General features: G+C 40.5%; 1 pseudogene; it reads left to right on the top strand.

Moving 5' to 3' along the window:
• Positions 1 to 35: 35 nt before the first annotated feature.
• On the top strand, positions 36 to 1,590 carry LOC132592962 (vomeronasal type-2 receptor 26-like; annotated as a pseudogene).
• The last annotated feature ends 13,714 nt before the right edge of the window (positions 1,591 to 15,304 follow it).

The following is a 15,304-nucleotide window of genomic DNA, read 5'->3' as shown; positions in this document are numbered from 1 at the left end:
CCACCTGTGTTGAGAGCTGTCACCCTGGACAGAGTATGTTTGCCCATCAGGGAAAGCAAATGTGTTGCTATGACTGTGTTCAGTGCCCTAAAGGGAGGATTTCAGTCCAGAAGGGTAAGTGAAGGAACCCAAGTCAACTGGAATTCCCATCTTCCTCTCCAACACAGACATTCATGTCTTTGTCTTATTATGTCTGCTTATTTTCTGTCATAGATCCCAAGCACATGTGTTTATATTTAACTGATACATATTGTCCTTTCCTCTCCTCCCCTTTCAAGAGTATATTGTGTGAAATTACATCTACATGGGAGTAACCACCATTGAAATCAGGATGACATAAATCTGGGAAGAAATAATTAGGATTGCACTCCATAGATTCCCTTTTGTCAGCATTCAAACTGCAGCCAACAGAATTTCATCTTCAGTTATTTACTAGTAGAGCTAGACATGTTTAATAGGGAAAGACTGAAATCAATCAGTATACCGCAACCATGACAAATAAATATGAATGGATTAATTAGTACAGCGGAGATGCTCATGAAGGAACCATCACTTAGTTGAAAAAATAGGCTATGGTTCAACAGCTCAGTAATATTTTTGTGCACAGCATAATAGACAGTATCAATAAAATTAATTTTTATCACTTCCAGAAATGCTAAAAGCATGCTTCTCACTTTCAGATGCAGATCAGTGTGAGAAATGCCCAGACGATCGCTACCCAAATGCCTTTCAGGACCAATGTGTTCCAAAAAAATAAGCTACCTATCCTATGAGGAGCCCTTGGGGGTGATTCTGGCTTCCTTGGCTCTCCTGCTTTCTCTGGTCACACTTGGTGTGATGGGGACCTTCGCTCTGCACTGGAACACTCCCATTGTCAAAGCCAACAACTGGGGAATCACCTGCACCTTGCTCTCTTCTCTGCTTCTCTGCTTTCTCTGCTCCTTCTTATTCATTGGCAGGCCTACAAAGGTGACCTGTGTCTTGAGGCAAACCGTCTTTGGCCTTGTTTTCTCCATTGCTGTTGCTTGTGTGTTAGCCAAAACCCTCACTGTGGTTGTGGCATTCATGGTGACCAAGCCTGGGAGCAGCCTGAGGAAATGGCTTGGGAAGAGGCTAGCAGTATCCATTATCACCTTCTCTTCTCTCATTCAAACTGGCATCTGTGTTGGGTGGCTGGCATCCTCTCCCCCATTCCCAGAGTTTGACCTGCACTCCCAGGATGGGCAAATCATAGTGCAGTGCAATGAAGGCTCCGACATAATGTTCCACCTTATTCTTGGCTACATGGGTCTTTTGGCCATTGTGAGCTTCTCTGTGGCTTTCTTTGCCAGGAAGTTGCCTGATACTTTCAATGAAGCCAAGTTGATTACCTTCAGCATGCTGGTCTTCTGCAGTGTTTGGCTGTCCTTTGTCCCCACTTATCTGAGCACCAAAGGGAAATACATGGTGGCTGTGGAGATCTTCTCCATCTTGGCCTCTACTGCTGGCTTACTGGGTTGCATTTTCCTCCCCAAAATCCACACCATTATATTTAGGCCTGAGATGAACAGTAAGGAGAGGTTAGTAAGGAAGAAGGATGACCATAGTTGAGAAGGTGAAAGAGATGCCGTTAGCCAGGGACCTTATGTTTTGGCAAAGTCCCTTCCTCCGTAGAAGGAGGGGAGATTGTGGGCAGCCATCCTCCATCCTCCCAGCCCATGGCTGGCTCCTAGATGTGGCGCTCCCTTGGCACATCCAATCCGGACGCTCCAGGGGGGCGTGGCTCACCAATTTAAGCAAGCGCGCGACCAGGGGTTCAGCCTTTCTTTCCTGACCCCCAGCCGCTTCATTTTCATCGACAGGATCAAGCTCGGCCTACCTTCACGTCGGATAACTTTCTCAAGCAGCATTTTTAAATGCCATTTCTTTTCTTTAGGGCTCTCCTTCCCACTGCTGGCGCGCCGCCGCCGCCGCCGTGCTTGGGCGCAGGGTGCTTGCCCATGGCTGCATTATCTATGAAAGGGTACAGGTGGGGGGGGGAGGTTGCTGCCATCACCTCCCCCAAAATGCTGAAGGGTACTCCCTTAAGGATTCTGGGGGTGTGGCCATGTCCAAAGCCGTGGTAGGTGAGGGCCTAAGGCACGCCCCCTGGCGGTGGCCCCAGGGTGAGTTCCTTGTTGATTTGCATCACAGGGCTCACCCAACGGTGGTTAACCCTTCACAGACTGCCAGCAGAGCGGGCTGGAGTCGGATATAGACGGTTAGATCCAATGCCTAAGCCAATACCTCTCTACATCCGTAATCAATAAAGTTGTGGCCTTTTTATACCCATTAACCTTATGCAATGTGTGCTGTGTCTTTATTTATTCTGGGAGGGATCGGGGTATCGCCACACAAGGAGATTTCCTTTGTTTTTATGTATTTCGATAATAATTTCTTTGTTTTTATGTTCCATCTTCTATGCCATCCAAGGAGCACTTAACTCTCCCTCTCGCTGGGCGGACTTCCGGTTTTGACCGCGGATCGCGCACGGGCAAAAAAAAGGGGAGCTCTGCTTCCCAAGCAAATTGCTGGTTAAGAGGGGGTTTGCAAGGCTAAGCGACCCCCCCAAAAAAGGCTAAGAAGGCGATTTTTAGCTGAGGCGTCGGCGGTTCCCCAAAGGACCTCCCGGAAACCTTCGTAAACGCCGAAGGAGGGGGAGACTGGGCACTGCGACGGAAAACAGCTCAACCGCAACCAGCGAAGCAGCCACAACCCAGCGCGTTCACGAACGGTAAAACTCCTTTAAATCTAACCCCTCTAAAGACTCCCCGGGCGTGTGGATTATTTAGAAAAAGAACAAGAACAGAGGACTTTTAAAACATATCCCCCCCCACGAAGTTTGAGAGGCAGCCAGGCAGATTCCGCCGGCGCCGCCGCGCTTGGCAGCTGCGACCCGTCTCTCCAGTTAAAGAGCAAGTGGTGGGGGACGGGAAAGAGTGGCATGAACTACAGCATATTGCAAGAGACGCTGTCAGGGGAAAGGCAAGAAAAAGTTTAAGTGAGGGAAACAAAAGTTACAAGCATAAAGGAGCCGGCTGAGCTTTTTGAAATAAAGTATCCGTACATACAAACATTGCAGAGCTGAGAGGGGGTTTTAAAGGGATATTGTATATCTGTTTGAGAGAGAACGTGGATCTATCTTTCTTCGCTGGGAAAACTGGCAGAAACAACGTTATTCTTAAAGAATTAAAGAACTTGAGAAAACTAAATCCAAGTGAAATAAAATGGCGACGAAGTTTTAAAAACCATGACTAAGCAGACAAGGAACTAGGGAAGACAAAAGAGACGTGGCAGTGGATGAAAGACTTAAGGAGGACGTGCTAAAGACTAGAAAACTGCAGCCATAAAATAATAAAGTGACACCCAGTGGAAGGAATATCAAATAACAGCTGAAAAGGGTAAAAAGAGCCACAGCGACACTACATGGAGAAGGAAAATACTGCAAGACAACCAAGTAAAATTGAAAAAAATAAAAAGGCAAATGCAGGTGCTGCAAGTCAAAGAAGGATATCAATGGCAGAACACGAACTGGATCTTAAAGACCTAATCTTGAGCCTCAAAAGTGACATTGGAGAAGTCAAACAAGATCTTACAGAAATAAAGAAAGAAATGAATGAAATAAAGAAGGAAATGAACGACAGGGTGAAAAGATTGGAAGACAAAATGGAAAAAGTGGAGGAAAAAATAGAATCTAATGAAAAAGACAATCAAGAAATAAAAGATCACATAAGCACAGCTGTGGAAAATTCTAGCAAAGCGACCACCATGGCACAGGAAGCACAAGAAAAGATCCAATCACTAGAGAATTCAATGAAAAACTCCGCTAAGGAAAGAAGAGAAGGAAAGAAGGAGTGGGAAAAGATGAAAAAAGATATGGAAGAACAGAAGGCCGCCCTAGAAGCTGCACAAGATGCCCTTGCGATGCAACAAATGAAAATGAGAGAGAAGACCTTGAGATTTAGGAACATCCCAGAGTCAACAAATGAAGATATTGAGAAAAGACTGACAACAGCTCTGGCAAAATGGTTGGATCTAGAAGAATTGGACATAGAAACACGCATAGAAGAAGCTTTTAGGACGAATTCCAAAGAAGCAAAGGCAAATAATTGGCCATGTGACTGTTTAGTTACCTTCACCAATATGTGGTTGAGAAACAAGATATTAAAAACCAAAGGCAAGAAAAAATTAGTTATGGATGGAACTGAAATAGTCATACTAAAAGAAATTCCACCAAGACTGCTTCACAAAAGAAAAAAATATCAATTTCTGGCTAAAGCTTTAAGATCTAAAAAAGTCTTCTTTAAATGGGAATACCCGGAGGGGATGGCGTTCTCCTTCAAAGGGAGATGGAGGAGATTTGACAACCCTGATGCAGCAGATAGATTTTTCAGAACATATTCACAAGAACTGGGAGGCAGCAAAGTGAAAGAGAGAAAGGACGAGGCTCTCAGGCCAGAGGATGTAGAGGATGAGACCAACGGAGAGGAACATGAAGGAGAAAAATCAGAAGACGAAGAATCATCTGCAGCCGAAGAAGAAGGAGAAACGAAAGACTGAATAAATAGACTGATGGTAGAATAACAAAAATTTCTAGTCTCTGTAAAACTGAAAGTAATAATTATGAAATTTAAAAATTTATACCTAAAGTAATTCACTGCTTAAGAAAAGTTTGCATACCCTAGGAATTCCTTGATTCTGCTTAGTGTACTTATTTGTTCTTCTGTTTTCCTTTTTTCCCCTTCCCTTTCCCCCCCCTTTTTTTTCTCTTCATTTTCTTTTTCCCTTTTCTCCCCTTATTCTTACCCCAACCCCTTTTCTTCTTTCTCCTCTTTCCTCCTGTCTTCCTTTCTATTTTTCCTTTGTACTACTTTCGTTATTATTTTATAGCTCCCCTTTACTTTCTTTAACAGAGATTGGATCAGATTAAAGTAATTTTATAGTATTGCCAAATAAACATGAATTTTAGAACAATATCTTGGAATGTAAATGGTTTGAACAATAAGAAGAAAAGAAATAGAGTGGGACACATATTGAAAAAACAGAACTGGGACGCGATTTGCCTTCAGGAAACCCATATAAATAAAAAGCATTTGAGAGTATTGAAAAACGAAAAATTGGGTAAAGAATTTATCGCAGCTGATGAAAAAAAAAAAGAGGAGTAGTAATTTATATTAAACAAAAATGGAATCCCGAACTGATTTGGTCTGATACGGAAGGTAGAATAATAATGGTAAAAACATTATATGAAGGACAACAATGGATATGGGTGGGAGTTTATGCCCCGAACGGAAATAAAAAGGGGTTCCTACAAAATTTGGAGAAACAATTAATGAAATATATTGGAGAAAAGCTAATAATAATGGGGGATTTTAATGGAATCATTGATCCTGAACTTGATAAAAAGAGGGAGGGTGATGGTGGGGGAAAAAGGATTAAGACACTCCCCAAAAAATTCATGCAAATAATGGAAGATTTAAATTTAATAGACGTATGGAGATACAAGAACCCAGTCACAAAAGAATACACACACATATCGGCTCGCCACCATACGGCAAGCAGAATTGATGCTATTTGGATCTCAAAAGAATTATTAATTAAAACCCAGAAGATAGAAATAGGACCCCAAACCCTATCAGATCACAACCCAATGGTTTTAACACTAAGAGAGGAATTAATAGAAAAGAGATGGAGGCTAAACACCTTCCTTCTAAATAATACCCAAATAGTTCAGGAAGCAAAACAATATTTAAAAGATTATTTCGTGTGGAATAACAACGGGGAAGTAGACCCGCGAACCGTATGGGACGCGGGCAAAGCGGTAATGCGGGGGTATTTTATACAAAAAAATGCCAATTGGAGGAAAGCCAAAGAAGCTAAGAAAGAAATGTTAACACAAGAAATAAAGAAAAAGGAAAAAGTATTATATAAGAAATATTCAAAAAAGATAGAACAGGAATTGAGAATTTTAAGATTGGAATTTGAGAAAATGATAGATCAAGAAATTGAGCACCAAATACAACTTTGGAAATATAAAAATTTCCAGTGGGCCAACAAGCCTAGTAAATTACTAGCTTGGCAAATAAAAAAGAGAAAGAGCGAGAAAATAATAAGCAGAATTAAATCAGATGGGAAATATGTTAGTAAAACGGAAGAAATTATGGAGGTATTTCAAAAATTTTATGCAAAGTTATATCAGCAAGAAGCTACCCCCGGACAGGAAATTGAAAATTTCTTAAAACAATATCGAGTATCACAAATCCCAGCAGAAAAACAGATACAAATAAACAAAGAAATAACAACCCCTGAAATAATAGAAGCAATTAAATCTATGAAAAAAGGAAAGACACCAGGTCCTGACGGATTACCAGTAGAATATTACATAGAACTACAAGAAATTATATTAGATCCTCTCAAAGAGTTAATGAATTTAATGCTAAAAAAAGGATTAATCCCCCAATCATGGACCGAAGCACAAATTATTTTGATCCCCAAATCGGAAACAGATACAGACTCCCCGGGAAATTACAGACCGATCTCACTATTGAATAGTGATTATAAAATCTTCACGAAAATATTGGCAAATAGATTGAAAATAATATTGGAAGATATCATACACAAAGACCAGGTAGGGTTTATCAAAGGAAGATTCGCTAGTGATAACATAAGAAATGTAATAAATATCCTGGAATGTCTGGAAAATCGCAGGGACAAAAAGGCAGCTCTACTCTCCATAGACGCAGAGAAGGCTTTTGATAGGGTCTCATGGCCCTTCATGTTGAAAATATTAGCAAAGATGAAAATTGGGGATGAATTGGAAAACGCGATAAAGGCAATTTATAAAGTCCAGAGCGCTCATATTGTAATTAATGGAAGATCAACAAAGAAAATAAAGATAAATAGAGGCACCAGGCAAGGATGCCCTCTATCCCCTATTTTGTTTATAATTACTCTGGAAATATTGTTAAGGAACATAAGGGAGGACGAGGACATCAAAGGAATCATAATTGGCAAGAAAAAATTCAAAACTAAAGCCTTCGCGGACGATATAATTATAACAACAGAAGACCCTGTAAATTGCATCCCCAGAGCACTTGATAGAATAAAGGAATATGGAAAGGTAGCGGGCCTAAAAATAAATTATGAAAAAACCAAAATGCTTGTAAGAAATTTGGAAACAAATGAAAAAACAGAACTCCAGGAAAAATCGGGATTAAAAATTACTAAAAGAATAAAATATTTAGGGATACAAACAACAGTTAAAGGGATCGATCTGATACAAGAGAATTATGTCGAAATCTGGAAAAAAATTAAGAAAAATTTGGAGTCATGGAAGAGATTAAATCTGTCATTAATGGGCAGAATTTCCCTAGTAAAAATGAATGTAGTTTCCAAGATGGTATATTTATTTCAAAATCTGCCAATATTGGGGACGAGTAAAATTTTCAAAGATTGGAAAAGAGATATTACTAAATTTATATGGGATGGCAAGAAGCCGAGGGTAAAGTACAAGATCATGATTGACCACAGAGACAGAGGAGGATATGGGTTGCCTGACTTGCAAATGTATCATGATGCAGCTGCTTTAATATGGTGCAAAAAATGGATAGAACTTAAAGATAGTGATCTGTTGGACCTAGAAGGTCAAGGGCTTGGTTTCGGATGGCATCATTACCTAATGAGGGAAAAAATAGAAAGAAAGAATGTTTTTATGTTAAATATAATTAGAAGATCTCTATATTCAATATGGTTAAAGTATAGAAAATTTTTTGAACCCAAGACACCTTGGTGGATTTCACCCCTTGAAATTGTAGCAGTACGTAGGACGAATATGGGAAATAATTGGCCGACATATAAATTATTATTAGAAGAGAAAGAGGGAATTTTAAAACTAAAAGAATATAATGAAATAAAACCCCATTTAAATACCTGGCTACAACATTTCCAAATTAACCAAAGATTGCAATTAGATAAAAAAATTGGTTTTGAAAAAGAAGCATCTAAATTGGAAGAAATATTATTGGTAAGAAAGGATAAGTATATGAAAAATCTTTATCAAATAATATTAAAATGGAACACAGAAGAAGAATTAACTAAAGACTCCATGATTAAATGGAGTCAAGATCTAGGAAATCCAATTACAATGCAAAAGTGGGAAAAGTTATGGAAGGTTGATGCAAATTACACACCAAACTATGATTTAAAAGAAAATTTATTAAAAATGCAAAATAGATGGCATTTAACACCTGCCAGATTGGCTAAAATATATCCGGGAACTAGTAATATATGCTGGAGATGTAATATAGAAATCGGTACCCATATACATATGTGGTGGACGTGTAATAAAATCAAGGTGTTTTGGGAAATGATTTATAGAGAATTAAAGAAAGTCCTAAAATATTCATTTAAGAAATCGCCGGAATTGTTTTTGTTGGGAATGATGCCAGATGACGTCAGGGTACAAGACAGATGTTGTATAAGCTACGCCACAGCAGCGGCAAGGATATTAATCGCGAAAAACTGGAAGTCATCAACTGTCCCAGAATTAGAGGAATGGCAACAAAAGCTATATAATTATTATAAAATGGCATCAAAGTATGAACAAATTAAAGGGATTAAATCAGAAGAATCAAATAACAATTGGAAACTTTTTTTAAATTATATAAAAGGCAAAATCGAAAAACCAATTCTCATTTCAGATATCTAACAGCTCTACAATTAACTTAAAGATCCGGACAAGTTATAGTTTTACTATATGCAATGAATGAAAATAATAGAAGTTATGGTATATATAAATGTAAATGTTGGTAATTTAGAAAAACGGTATGTAGAGATTATGTAGGAAACAATACAGGGAAAAACTCAACCACGGCTGAGAAGTCGTTGGGGAAGGGAGGGAGGGTTTTTGGGGAGGAGGGAGGGAAGGGTTTCAATATATAAATAAGACATTTGTAACACATAGTTATAGGTGTATTTTATTTCGATTGCTTTATTGTTGAAGTGTTTTAAAGTGATGTACAATTTGAACAAATTAAATAAAGAATTAAAAAAATTTTTAATTAAAAAAAAAAAACTCTCCCTCTCGCTATTGTCTTCTTAACAACTCTGCATTTTTGGCCTGCATTTCTATACCCTCAAAAGACACACACACAGACCAAGTAAGGAAAATTCACCCTCCGCTCACCTGCTGCTGAGCGAAATGTGCAATGCTGTTACTTACTGCAATCTACTTCGCCAGGGTGTTGTCTGTGTGAAGAAACATGAGAATTGATTCGGTCCCAAATCCAGGTCAGGCATTCCTCAGGTCAGGTTGTGGGTAATGTTTTCAATATCCATTCATTTTTAAATGCAATCCTTATTTTCCTTTTGTTTATATATTTGTACATTAAAATCATGTTACAGTAATCACAATTTTCAAATATTGTACGTGGGTTCCATGATTGTACCAATATTCCATGTATGCAGCACAGTTAGGGCCCTTGTTGTGTGCTCTTAAGAGCTCTCTGGCATATTAGAAAGGGAGGTTTGGAAGAGAAATTATTACTCTCTCCTTGCATAGTTGGCACAATGGGGATTGCTCCAAGTACATGAACATTTGGTTTGATTTGCATCTGCCCTCATCCTGCTTTAAACAGATATTCTCCATAAAAATACTGAGGCTAGAATAAATCACAGACACTTAACTTTGCAAATAAGTGAAGATTTTACTCAAGTCAACAAATGTCCACCCATTGGAAGTAAAAGTAAAGAAGAACAAAACTTCCCAATGATATAATAAGAGGGGGGGGAATCATTTCCTCACAAATGGAGGAAACCCAATCCTTTTGTTAGCTTTTAGAGAGAACCTTCATTCACATTTTCTTCAGCTGGGAGCAGTAGCTCAGCTAACAGCTTCTTCCAGGAAGACAGGGGAGAGAGGGAGGGAGGAAGTAAATGGTTTGAAGCTTCAGGACCTGCAATATTTAGGCTTAATGAAATGAAATCCATTCGTTTGATCCCCCACCCACCCCTATATTCCTTAACATCTATATGAAACCATTGAGCAGGTTCTTCAGGACATTTGGAGCAAATTTGTCAACAATATACTGGTGAAACACAACTCTACTTTTCCTTTACATCAGCAGGTGTGGCTGTGGATGTCTTGCCTCACTAGTGGACTAGTGAGGCGCCAATAAACTTAAGTTCAATCAAAATATGACTGATAACTGTTAGTGCACACTTCCTCAAACTGATGGATGAGAGGTGGCCTTGATTGGGTACCACTGCCTCTGAAGGAGCAGGTATGCAACTTGGGGGTATTCTTGATCCATTGTTGTCACTTGAGGCTCAGGTGGCCTTGGTGACATGGAGTGCTTTCCATCACTTTGTCTGAGGGCCCGGCAGCTGCAGCCCTGTCTGGACAAGGATAGCCTAACTTTAGCAGCCTGGATAAGTCAGTTGCTTAGAGTGTGGTGCTGATAGCGCCACGGTTGCAGGTTTGATCCCCATGTAGGAGGCAGGTGGTTGGACTAGATGATCCTCAGGGTCCCTTCCAACTCCACAATTCTATGATTATACAGTATTAAACTTCTTTTTCCTATGCTCCTGGAACCTCTATGTTAGATTATTGCAATGTGTTATACCTAGGGCTTCCTTGAAAAACATTCAGAATCTTCAGCTAGTGCAGAATTTCATGACTAGGCTGTTTACCACAGTGATACATTTTAAGCATGTAACACCAATCCTGCCCCAACTGCACTGGCTGCTGATTACTTTCCAGGTGCAATTCAACAACAACTACAACAACAACAACAAATTTATTGCATTAGCTGGTTGGCCATAGCACATAAAGGATCCAAGCAGTAACCTACCGCTTTTATACAGAGAATGTATCAAATACACTAGCAAAACAGCAAATATAACATCATGCTATATAAAACAGAGTTTGGTAAAAACTATGACACATCATGTGTGTTTTGTCCGTTGGAAAATATTTAGAGAGATTCGAGTCTAGAGAAAGTTAGCCTGTCAAAAGAGCTCTGAGTTTCAGGGCTTTGAAGATATAGATGGCCACTCCGTGCGTAACCATGGGGTTAGCGTCCACCAATAGGAATTTCATGCAGTCATCTTCCAAGGCAATGAGCGGAGGAATTAGTAGAAGGAGCCTCGGTCTTATTGCGTCGTATAGGGGGCAGTGAAAGAAAAAGTTGATAAAATCCTCTATCTTTCCCTTGTTTCACGGACAGAGTTGAAGATCGGGGGGGGGGGTTGGAAAATATACCCTGTAGGAATGCTGTGGGATTGAAGTGGAAGCGGGCAAGTGTGAAGGCTCTTCTTTGTGTAGGGTTCGTCAGGTCACTCAGATAGTGAGCCGTAGATCTTACTGCCTTCATGCGAGGAAACCACGTGGTTAGGTTGGCCACATTGGATAGAGCCAGGTCCAGCGCTTCGTCCCTGTCTAGAATCCATTTACGGATTTTGTCATTGTCCCAAGTGATCAGAGCGGAAGAATCTGGGAGGGAATAGCGTTCACAGACCAAATGCAAACATACTTGGTACACCCTGACCATTAAAAAATCGCTGATGAAGAATTAACAAAACAGCGCCTTGTCCTGGGATTTTTTCACTGGAATTTATCTTTACTGGAATTTGCCTCATTATCATACTGGAATTGATTCCTATTTGAATTCATCCTATTATTACATAAATAAAACCTTTTGAAGACTTGAAATTCATCTCCCTCCTGGCCCGAGTTCTTGCAATTTACTTTTTATTTTTGACCAAATGTGGCTACCAGTAAAGGCTAGAAAGGCTTGTTTAGCGAGAGTCAAGTTTGGGGCTTCTGCAAGTGATTTATGGTAGGTGATTATCCTGATGTGGGCTCTTGCAATGATAGATGGCAGTCCCAGTGCAAATTCAAAGTGCTGGTTTTGACCTGTAAAGCCTTAAAGGGCTCAGGAGTGCAGAACCTGAAGGACCTCTCTACTTATTTAAACCAATTCTGATGCTGTGATCATCATCCAAGGCCCTTTTTTTGTGCCTCAGAGAGGGGCAACACAATAGTGGGCCTTTTCTGTGGTGGCTCCCCACTTGTGGAATGCTCTATCCAGGGAAGCTCACCTGGGAACTTCATTACATATTGCTGCACACCATCCCAATCTCCTAGCATTGTGCGATTCCAGGGACTCCAGACATGTTTCCTTTGGAATGAGCTACCGCAGAGACTGTGGTGTCCTTATGATACAGTGGTGCCTCGCAAGACGAATGCCTCGCGCAATGAAAAACTCGCAAGATGAAAGCGTTTTGCTTTTGCTTTTTGGAGACTCGCAAGGTGAATTTTTCTATGACCATGCTTCGCAGGATGATTTTTTTGCATTTTTGTTTGTTTTAAATCGCACAAACGCGTTTCGCAAGACGAAATTTTCTCAATAAGAAACGGCTCACAGAACAAATTAATTTCATCTTGCAAGGCATGACTGTATATGGTTTATTTACACATATATACAACCTGGGGGGGGGGGTCAGAGCATTAACACCCCAAGAAGGCCTTGTTTCTCGCATAGCCGCACCCATGGATTCAAACAGAAATCAAGCACTGCCCTGCCTCTCTGGCTTCCCGGCATGCAACTTTGCTTACACTCTCTAGCTCACATAACTCACAACTCTGTGTTTGTCTTTCTAAGTACCCTAGAGTTGAGAGAGGGAGGCCCACACCTTTGCTGTCTCACACAAAGCCACTCCCGCTTGGGGGGGGGGCGATAATCTCATGTGGGACGGCATCTGATGGAGGTAGAAGAAGGGAAGGGTTACCTGGGATGCTGTTATGAGGGAGAGCTTAACCAAATGGCTTAGAGTGAGGGGCTATTTCACAGTAGCAGAGCTAAGATTGGATACATAAGGGCCAAAGTTTTAAAAAGCCAAAGTTGCATGACGGAAACATCTCCTTGATACACCATGGATCACATTGTCCCGTTTGTTGCCAACTGTAGAAAGAAAGAAAGAAAGAAAGAAAGAAAGAAAGAAAGAAAGAAAGAAAGAAAGAACCCCATTGAAAAAACTTAGTTAGTTATCATCTGAAAGCAAAAAGTCTGTGGTACCTTACTTCTAAGAAGTCCTATGGCATTTGTCCCTATTCATAAACAGAATTTTGAGCTTACTCGTGCCTTTTTTCTGTGAGAAGAGGTTTTTAATTCTCGATAAGATATTGTTTTAAGATTTGCTGTAAGCCACCCAGAGTGGCTGGGGAAATCCAGGCAGGTGGGAGGGGTATAAATAAATTATTATTATTATTATTATTATTATTATTATTATTATTATTACCATTTTCAGTAGAGAAAACTGAGCTATTTGCACATTCAAGTACATAGAGATGCTGCTTCCACGGGAGTGCTCACTACAGACTATGAGAATGAATAACACACCAAATAGCCTCATTATTTTACACTTCCCATTCATTTCAGTGCTTCCTGCAGAATGTTCTTGTTGACTGGGTTTAGTGTGTCTCCTGTTCACTCATCCCTAGTGACATCTCAATCCACCATCTGCAGTGACCATATGATGCCCCACCCATTGGGGTGTCTCTGATGGCATTGGACATCACAACTGTATGTTAGGATTGGAGTCATGAAATGAAAAGAGGTAGATGACATGAAAATAGGCAGTGTACATGGAATCGATCGCTCTTCTTCAACCTTGTGTCTCCAGAGGTTGTTGAACTACAACTACTTTCATTCTCAGCAAGCATGGGCAATGGCCAGAGATGATGGGAGATGAAGTTCAATATTATCAAGAGACCCAATGAAAAAGATACTTTGGCTTCTATGGGGAGAGACAGGAACTACATGTGTGAGGGAATCTGATGGAAGGAAGAGGGAAGGGTTGCCTGGCATGCTCTTATTCTTATTATTCTATACCGCCCTTCATCTGAGAATCACAGGGCAGTTGACAATATAAACAATGAAGGAGTGTGTGACCATCTACCTTTCAATGAGGGAATATAGCTCAGTAACAGAGCTCAGCTTTCCATGCATAAGGACACAGTTTAATTGCTAACATCTCCAGTTAAATGAGCCCCAGTTGAATGAGAGAAAAGCACCTTGAAGGGCAGGAGAAAATTATTGCTACTCGGGGTAGACTGTAGTTAGATAGAAGGGCTAATGGTTTGAATCAAAGGAAGGGATATGTACATCCACAGTCCTCTATCTATACTCTGGCCAAGTTTCACATTATATCAATTCAGAATGTTAGACCAACTGTCCAAGGCACTGCTTCACAAGGGAGCAGATCTTGGGTTATAGTGGGATGACATTGATTTAGCACTTTGCTTATTCTGAGACTTGAGGACTTTAGCAAAACAGTTCACCCACCCTGTAATTTTTATAATTATTGATCAGCATCACTACTTCTAAATATCCCATGGGAAATCAGATGCCAGGCACAATAACAGTGACAGAAACAGCCCTTTCCAAATGTGATGATCCTGTGTTGTGCTCTATATAGGCGGCTGTCCTATCAACTCACCTGAATCCAGTTAGGGAGGGAGATTTCAGGCAGGTACATGCCTCCCTGCAGCCAGGTTTCCTATATAGCCAAGACTGAAATGCTGTTGGTAACTGAATGTAAACATGATGGCCTCCAGCTGCAGTTCAACCCAAGAATGGTTAGTGCTCCACCTGCTTTTCCTGCTGTTGCTGCTGCATTGTTCTTCTAGCAAGAGTTTGAGCTCCTCCTCATGCAGATGGAGACCAACAATTCAAACCAATTCATATGGTCCTCCGGAAGACATGATCATCAGTGTATTTGTATCCATCACACAAGCGAACTTCAGAATGGAGAAATTAACAAAGGAACCACAACCCTCTTCATTATATGCTTAGTAAGTAGTTATTTCTTTATTGGGAAACTGTCTACTGGGCCCACTGATCATTCTTGACTTGATGAAATAAACAACTGCATCAGCTTCTCCTTTAAGCCTTCTAGGATACATTCAGACTCATGTCCCACCACTCAAATTAGCTTTTGTCATTCCTCCATGGCCTCCTCATGGGACCACTGGTGCCTATGCAGAACACGTGACCATTTAGGGAAGGCTGGAATGAAGCAGAGGAAGGAGAACCAGCAGCAACCACCACCCTTAACTTCACTCACAATCACACACAGAGAGAGAGACATACATGTACCCCACAAGGACACTGTAGGACAATACTGCATGCAAACTGCATCTCCCTCCCCTTACCTGAAAGTGCAAAAATCTGCACACATTTGGGACACAGTTACCTGAAAACTACTCCCTTCATTGTGGTCAGTG

Source organism: Zootoca vivipara, chromosome 13 (assembly GCF_963506605.1).
Source record: "Zootoca vivipara chromosome 13, rZooViv1.1, whole genome shotgun sequence".
Taxonomy (NCBI): Eukaryota; Metazoa; Chordata; class Lepidosauria; order Squamata; family Lacertidae; genus Zootoca; species Zootoca vivipara.
This window is presented reverse-complemented; position numbering and strand designations above follow the sequence as displayed.